Source organism: Agrilus planipennis, unplaced genomic scaffold (assembly GCF_000699045.2).
Source record: "Agrilus planipennis isolate EAB-ADULT unplaced genomic scaffold, Apla_2.0 scaffold18, whole genome shotgun sequence".
Taxonomy (NCBI): domain Eukaryota; kingdom Metazoa; phylum Arthropoda; class Insecta; order Coleoptera; family Buprestidae; genus Agrilus; species Agrilus planipennis.
In genome coordinates this window covers 2,352,179-2,361,608 of record NW_020438920.1, presented here as the reverse complement: position 1 = coordinate 2,361,608, position 9,430 = coordinate 2,352,179, and the positions used below count along the sequence as shown (strand labels likewise).

Genomic DNA, 9,430 nt, shown 5'->3' with positions numbered 1-9,430 from the left:
AGACTGTCTCAGTCCCAGTCTCGCGTTGATAAATAAAATAAATAAAAATAATTAATATTTACCACAGTCTCCTCCTTCTATTTTGATACATAATTTGTTTGTAGCATATTGAAACTTTTCTTTAGGGGGAGGGGGCTTTAGATAAAATGAAAATTTTCCTTTAGTACATGCATTTTTTAAATCAATTTTCTTCAAACTATTCTTTGATAATGTTATAGGTATTTTACATCAATATAAGCCACTTTGAATTTCTGTAGGGTTAATTCAATGGATTAGTGAATTGATTTTTTGATTTAATTTTACCGACTACAGATACAGAAATAATCGTTTGGGAAATAATTAGGAAATCTAGCATTAGATCATTTAATATCGAATCTCCTCCATTAATAATGCGACTGGGAAATGTAACTTCTAAAAACTTACCAACCGCTATCGCATTATAAGCGGGACAATCGTCTTATTGATACCAAGCTTCACTAAAATTGGTATTATGCAAATCTTTGAAGCACTGAAATAATTTCCTCTCTCAAAAGGTTAATGTATTTGTCAGAATGTAGATTTTCGTTAATAAAAAGAGAATTTCCTAAAATTCCAACCCATACATTGACATTTCAAAAATTCTATGTAGCGAAATACACACTGTGTAAATGTATGGATTCCTAGTTGGCAAGGCAAAAAGGGAAGTAGTAAATAATTGCCTCTGTTCTCCTATTCTTTCTNTATATTTAATGATATATTGCCACATTATGCTTGATTCCCTATATAATAAATAGCCATTTCCCTTTATAGCGAATTACGACGTGCTAATTTAGACCATATACGACCAGTTCTGTCTTTAGACAAATATTTTTAAATTTATGAAGGGATCCGTACATTTGGAAAAAGCCATTGACAACAGACACCTATAAAACTTGAACAGCAACGAAGAGAAGTAAATATTACGAAGGGAGTCAAACAAGTGCTCACAATGTCATCCCTACTTTCTAATCTGTATATCCAAGACGCGATCAACATCATTATGGACAAGGCAGATAGAAGTACAGGGGCAAAAGAATAGTATGCTTAGATTTGCAGGTGATATAGCAGTATTAGCATCTAGCAAGGAGTTAGAGAAAGCAGTATTGACAAAACAGTATCATATGAAAATAAACAAAAGTAAAACAAGAATATTGGTATACAAGGGATGAAAAAGTAGGTAAAAAGCGAATATAATGACAGACGGCAAAACTGAGAAGAAGTAGGTGACTTTCGGTATCTAGCAATATAGATAAGTCCAGAAGACTCCACGCATGTCGATGAAAAATAGTCGAGATAGTTTGGTAGGACACCTTCTCAAACTCGAAGAGCTGGTCAGAGACAGATTAGAAACAGTATAATGAGTTAAGAGGAATAGAGGTAGACCTAGATTAGATTACTGTTCACAAATAGTTACGGATGTGGGATGTTCTAGTTTTAAGGAAATGCGAAGATTAGCTTAGGATAGGAAAGAGTGGAGAAGGACTAACGAAGTTATGATGATGATGATTAAAATGATGATAATGATGAGCATCTTCATCACAAGACTGATAGTACAAAATAATATCGAATATGATATATAGATAGATAGTTGGATAATAGCTTTATTAAAAAGATTATTATTCTTATTTACCTACATTAGATGTGTGTGTTGTGTGTTGATGTGTGTGTTTGTTTGTGTGTGTGTGTACGAGGGTGGATTGATAAGTTTCCGGCCTNCTTGCTTTACCATAGACCATATTTCTTATAAAATTTAAGACATTGTTTTATTAATTATTAATAGTGGTCAATGTTAATATGCAACATCAACTTGAAATCACTACAAATTTATTTGTCATCTCTCGCAGCTTAGTTGGTCAGAACATTGGTGGGTAAAGCCAAAGATCCCGGGTTCGATTCCCGGCGGGGAGTTGACAGCAGCAACAAAATTATTTTCCTCATTAATTTGAGGAAATTCGTAGTGCTTCAAAATCGAAAAATGATTTCAAGTTGATGTTGCATCTTATAAAAATACCATTCCTTGCTGTCACTACCGTCTACATATTTCTAAAAATAAATTTTACGACTTATTATAGTAATTATCTCATCTTTAAGTAGATCCTTTACTGCCACTTGTTTCTATTATGGTATTATCACTTCCTGCTTAGTTTTTAATTTGGGAGGGGGGGGTTAACCCAATAACGCCCCCTCTAGATGCCCACCTAAAATCCGGCACTCGGCACATCTCTACTTTATTCCTTTATTCAAAGTATTAGCTGTTCTGACATGACTCCGAAACGTATATTCCATTAGTTTGGACAACTAATGGAATAAAATAATTCGAAGTGGTCTGTATTCTGTCGAAACTGCCAGACGCAGATCGCGATTTCGATCTTATTGGATCTCATCAACGCGTCGCAGACAGCTCCGATAGAACCCAGACAAACTTTTACCAGCTGTATTAACAGTGCGTTTTAGAAAATACCACAAATGGCGCGGTAAACGCCTATATAGACCACTTCGAATTATTTTATTCGATTATGGTAACATGCCTGTCATGTTGAAGTTAGCTACGTCGGGATTCGTTTCAGCAAGTAGATTTCCATACAAATGGACCTTGTTGGAGCATACGTAATCATAAAAATGTAGCATCGTACTACAGATGGCGTTTACAGCGCCATTTGTGGTATTTTCTAAAACTAATGGAATGTCTTTCTGAACGAAAGAAAGCAATAAATAAAGTTGAAACTTCATCAATCACGGGAATTTTAATCGAGCAAATAATTGGTAATAATAACTAACACTACTTAAATTAAAGTAAACATTCAAACTGATAAGCGTTAATCTCTGTTAATTTTAACAACTAATAAATGAAAAATGAATTATATGACACTTTTAATTGACGATGAGAGATTATCACACAACAAAAAGGAATTGTAACGCGGGTATGTAACAAGGTCAACAAGTAATACTTTAAACAAGATCCGAATTTTGTATCGAGTATTTAAGTATTTACTTCATACTACGTAATAAAACGTAATAATAAATTTTAAGGACAAGCGAGAGATAAGAAATTATCGCGAAAAAATAGTGTACGTATAAAATCTCGTTTCATGTTTTAAAAAAGTTCTGATTTTATTTTATACAATACTCTTATCAAATTTGAGCTTTTTCTCTTTATAGCTAGATATTAAATACATAAACGTTTAAGTTAAAATCCTTTTACAAGAGAATTTAATACAGTCGAACCTGGATAATAGTCAGGTCCCGTCATTTTCAGCCCCGAAAACCTCTATGAGTGACCGTGTGAGTACGTCTCTTAGAAAGAGTCATTTTTCACTTCTAGACCTCTGTAAACGAGACTATTTACAATTACTAGACATTTGCAGCACACTTGTGGCAGAGAAGAGAGACTAGTATAGAAGTCCAATTCAAATGGAGGACTCAAACGTGAGTAAGAAATTCTAAATAGAACCAGGGGATGGCGTTGCTATGAAAATGAGCGCCTCAACGCTGTATTGAGTTGGAGCAAAGAGTGAACGCAGTAATGGCAGGGGTAAATAGTAGAAGTGGTGGGATCATAGAACGCATAAGTCTTTTTCCTTTGCTGTTGTAAGCCAAGTTTGTAAAGAAAAAAAAATAAAACGGTTGATTTTCCGAAGCGACAACTACCGGTCGGATGACAGAAGCTTCGAGATTTACCGACATGTTATCCGAAACGAAGTCCGGATTATTAACCCAGCATTGGACTTCTATACTAGTCTCTCTTCTCTGGTNTAATGGCATACCGTTCATCTGTCCACGAAACGACTGGCCAAACACCTGCCAGTGTCCTTTTTGGAAGGGAGTTACGACTACCTTGTGACCTCAAATTCGGCTGTAAACCAGATGATGACTTGGCTAGAGAAGATTATGTTACCAACCTCCGAAGAAAGCTTAACAATATCCACTAGTCGGTTCATCTGCATACGCAGATTGCTAGTGACAGGATTAAAGAAAACTACAACAGAATTGGGAAGGAACCCATGAGATACTGAAGAGGATTAACGACGTGATCTACCGAATTAAGAAAACTCCAAATGGGAAGCCGAAGGTAGTCCATTTTAATCGCTTGGCTCCATTCGGCGGTGCAAATGGTCAAATTATTAAGAACTATTCCTTTCGAAGAGTTTATGAAGGAAGGCCCCCATGTTAACAGAAGATTTGGAGTGACGCAAGAAATCCGACGAGACCTCTTTGCTATATCTAAGGGAGACCTCTTTGCTATATCTAAGGAATATTCTCTGGCCCATTGCGTTTCAAGGGATCTTGGAATGAGCCGTGGTATCGCGTCCGAGTTCAAACGCAGATTTGGCGGTTTGGAAGACCAAGTACATCGGACTGCAACTTCTTCCGATTTTCCTAGAAACTCTTTTGTCCTCTAACCACGCTGCATTACTTACCATACGATTCCTTATTGCGTCTATTTAACATCCTTTAAAGCCTGCTACTTACTTTAGAAGCACCCTGTATATATATTGTACTTATATACAATTCTTCGAAATCAGAATAAAAAGAGTAACTTCTAAATTCCTGAAAAGTGTTAACATGTAGCGCCATAGTCTCTTTCTCCTATACTGACAGAGATGCCCTGTATGATTTTTTATAGGAAATTCTTTCATACAAACAGGAGGTTCAAACGTACATGAGCTCCTCTTTTGATAACTGCCTCTCACCTCCACCAAAACATAGAAGGCAACAGAAGCCAAAAGGATTAGTGGTGCTTAGGGTCTGGTAACTACTGCCATAATTTCTAGCAAAATTGGACTTTTTTTTGAGATTATTTACTATTTTCGATTATTTTTTACATATTCTATATTACGAATTTCCTTATTTCTTTTAGTGACAGCTGTTTCACTTTCGGCATCGTCAGACTAAATTTATATTTATCTTGGTGTGTGTTGTAGTAGTCAGAATATGGCATCAGATTGGTTGTATATTTGTATGTTTATGTTTTTCTTCTTCTTTCTTTTGTTAGTTTGTGTTAGGTTTGCGTAAGTTGGATAGGTGGGTAAAAGTCCCTCTCCCCTTCCTTTGACGAGTTTTTGCTTCCATCCTTCTCCCTCTAATGGTTGATGATGCTTAAAAGGTGCAGTATTTCTCAACATAGGTATTTTTGCGACTCGTTTAATCAGTGGCGTTGAATTTTGTAAAGGTTAGGTTAGGTTACATGTCTACATACTATTACCAGTTCCCATTTTTCTGATTAGCCTAGTTCATTACAATAATCGCAATAGATACTTAAATTATAAGAAACTGCTAATAGTAGCTTTCCAATTTGTCTGATGCATTGCAAAATGGCGACGCTCATTCCAATAAGCCAGATCTTCCAATTCGTCTGCGTTATGTACAAATATATGAAGAGTGCTACATTGTCTGGCAAAACCACTGCACTACAAGTGTACTTGATAGGTGGCGCTATTCAAAATATGAGTCAGTGGATGTGCCCATTTAAGAGGAAAAATTTCAAAATTGTTTGTATACAGCTTTTGTTACAATGTACAATACAAATAGTAACTAAATGCTGCATTTGAATTATTATACCAGATTTCAGATAATTTGCATCCATGTTTAAGCCATAAGAAATAGAAGGAAATGCTCTGATAACTTTGAAAGTTATCTCGTGACTGAAAAAAGTTTTAACAGGTTTAAATAGACCACCATACTGTGCCAAACAATATTTATTTCCACGTGTTGTTAAATGTCCTACGAGTATTTTCCAACATTTAATATACAATATTGTTTGTAGCTTCAATTATTTATTTTTCACGAAGTTTGTCCAAACTATCAGCACGTTCATGGTTATGCCGGTAAATCAGGAGATCTAGTAGGTCATTTAATCGAACTCCTTTCCCTATAATGCAATTGGGAAAACTTACCAACCGCTATCGCATTATAAGCGGGACAACTGTCTTGTTAATACCAAATTTCATAAAAATTAGTATTAGACAAACCTTTGAAGCGCTGGAATAGTTTTCTCTCTCAAAAGGTTATTGTATATGGCTGAATTTTTATTACCGTTAATAAAAAGAGGAGCCTATAAGACAATCCCCCAAAATTCCAGTCCATACATTAACTTTTCGAGGTACTGGGTCTGTTGCAAAATACACAGAAAGTAAATGTAAGGATTCCCAGTTGGCTACGGATGTAGAGGAGTTGTAGGTACTAAATGATTTTTGCGGTTGTTATTTTTTTTTAATTTATTTTTCATTAAGTTTTACATATACAACTGATCTTACAATTTATTAATTTTCATGAGATACCACCATATATGTACGTGAATTGTGAAAAAATTTTAGATATTAATAACTCATCTATTTTAAGATTTTATTCTCATTGTTCATGTACCAAACAAAAAGGAGGAGGAGACTTTAATAAAGAACCAAAAATTAAATTAGTTACATTGAATTAATTATTGATATGTGGGTGCTGACACGTTAAAAATGGTACTTATATGGGGGTATCTTTGGTGTATGACAACGATTAGTTAGCAAACAGTTATTCGTTATTCATGGAGCTTATTCTAGCCTTCAATTCCCTGAAATCTAGACGATTTACATTTACTTCCTCTTAATACGTCGTCAACACGTACTGTATGTATTCTGAAATTGGTTTCGTTTAGCGACAGTGTACTTGTATAGAATTTTTGGAATCTGTCTGAAACGAACCACAGTTCTTGAAAACCTAACGGATTGTTAATGACCTGTTGACAAAAAGAAATATAAATTACGTTAGTCTTAATTTGTATAGTTGATTTGTCCCACTAGAATTTGTAGAGGACATGAGGATCTCATGAGGTGAGGTAGATTCCTCGACCCACAAAAGGAATCAGCGATACTTAACTAAGATGCATATGTCTTATAATGAGTTTTTTATAAGGATCTTATGATAAGTTTTTCACATCATCTTATGAGGTAAATTAAACGCATTTATAACCTTACAAAAAAGTGGACCATGCCACCTTCTCTCTTATAGGTATCGGGTTAAAATGGACCCTGACATAAATAGATCTTGTTTAGTACACGACTACCTAGTCGAATGTGTGTTTAGTTTATATATATAAATCTCTACGAACTTGAAGTTGAAGACGATTTTAGTAGTCGGTAGTATGTCTTTTACAGAAAGAATTCCTGCTTTCTCGAAATCCATTTTGATAACTTCTGGATTCCAGTTAAAAAGTTTGTATAAAATAATTTCAAATAATTTACAATATGTTGTTCCTTTCTTATTTTCCAAAAGTACATACATTGCTGGTATGACACTTGTCTCCATCAAATCACCACCGTTGTCTACATGGATTGTGTAAATTTGAATAAAAGTGAATCCATATAAAGATCCTATTTGTATAACAAGTACATAGGTGCTTGAATGTAATGTAAATATGGGGCCGATTTGGTCCAACCTGACAATCATTTCAGTCTCAGGGTCAGTTTTTGTCAGGGTGCATTTTGTCTTGAAATCGTCTTATGTGGATTTGATTAGACAATCATCAAATATGAGAACTCTTTTTAGATAAACTTGTGAACCATATGTGAAAATTATTAGCTACTTAATGGTATTGATTCTACCAAGGTTTTTCAGAGCGGGTAGCGATCATTTTTCTTTAAGGAGACAATACGCGACATTCATAATAATGATCTGCGAATGAGGCAAGGTGTTATATGCCCTTTGTGAGTCATACAGGCAGCCTAGGCAGTGTGGCTAACCTCGTGGGGACCCTAGCTATCCCCTTCCAAAATTTTAGTAGCTATAAATACTAGTTTTGCGTTTCCTTTCAACTAAATAATATACACATGTATCTATGTATATGTGAAGATCATTCCTGGTTGATGCAATATCTTTTTTTACCTTTTACCTGCCTGAATGGTAACATACTCGAATAATTTTTATTTTGAGCACATCTTTCGAAAGGTATCTCCTAAAGACGAAAGTTTGGACATTCGTGTATTACTATAACGATGGAGTAAAATTACGATTCTAAAATAATTTGATACAAAATATCGATATATAGCATTTCGTATCGCATAACTTCGTCGGAATATCGCATCAGAGATATCGTATTGTAGGTGCCGAGAGATATTTGTACAATGAACAATTAAAACATTCAACAACAACAAAAATTGAGACTTATTATTTATGAAGGTAAGGTGAAAATTTCTCGGCCTGAGTGTACGTGTTATGTTTACTACCTGGGGGTACGTGCCATTAGTTCATATAACAAGTTTCAACTTATTCTCTGAAGTTGTTCGTTTACATGAATTTTTACAGTAAAGAGGCCTGGCAAGAATAAGAAGAGGATTATGTATTCCTCCTATTCTCCTAATTTGGGTCTATCTGTTCCCAAACTTGAGGAAATTTGTTTTTGGGAAGCATTTTATGTTCAATAAGGGAGTTGAGAGTGTCGTAGATGAATATTTTCACAGTTGCGAAGGTGAGTGAGATATGACAGGCTGTGGGAATATTGGAAGAAAGAGTGCGAAACATCTGGCAAAAAAAATTAGGAATGCGAATGGAGCGTGGGTGCCGCATTTGCTCAATGCACAAACGATATTAGCAACGATGTTTGAATTTATTCAATAGACATGATTCCACCACTACACACTAGAAATGAAACAGCAGTCCAAGTAGTAGGTGGATGCCGGTGATCCAGCACTAAAGAAAGTCAAGTTGATCACAAATGCTGGAAAGGTAATGCCAGCATGTTTTGAAATGCGAAAGGAATCCTGCTAATCGATAACTTTAAAAAAGGCAGAAAAATACAGGCCAATGTTACTCTAACCTTCTTGACCAGCTGGATACCAAAATTCGCGATAACAGCATTCCAGATTCCCACTTCCGAGCAGGAATGCTGCTGGTGAAACGCGAGATCAAGTGTGTTGAAGACTAAGGAGATTATGTAGAAAAATAAGATCAGTTTTAACTGACAATCGCAGTTTTCCATTGTCAAACAGAGAACTTTACCCTCCTATATAGTGTCGTCTCAATTGTAGGTGCGGGTTTCGCTTTTGTAATACGACATAAATAATATATTCTAGACAGTAAAACAGTATACAATAGAATAACTATTCAGATCTGTACTAAAATATTCCTCCCACCGACACTTCACCACCTCATCGCTGAGTTCCCCGCTGAACAGTGTCTGTTTTGTACTGTATTTAAATTATTTTAACATGGAATTTGTATAGCATGGTTTAGATTAGAAAATAGATATTTTTTTTTTTAAAACTGTTGGGTTGACAGGCCGTAGGCCCCAATAACTGGGGTCAAAGTGCGTAATAATCATTTTTATCGATTAAAATCATTTTGAATTTGGTATAATATGGTTTGTGTAAAACTTACTTTAATTCCACTGATGAATTGAAGTGTCGTCGGGTTATAAGAAAGTGTATCTATATTT

The 9,430-nt window shown here is 35.1% G+C and overlaps 1 long non-coding RNA gene across 1 annotated transcript; it reads right to left on the bottom strand.

Moving 5' to 3' along the window:
• Nucleotides 1-6,215: 6,215 nt before the first annotated feature.
• Nucleotides 6,216-9,430, bottom strand: LOC112904240. The gene is made up of 2 exons (XR_003230973.1): nucleotides 9,373-9,430; nucleotides 6,216-6,736 (listed from the first exon to the last, which is right to left on the bottom strand). It is a non-coding gene; the product is annotated as an uncharacterized LOC112904240 (long non-coding RNA).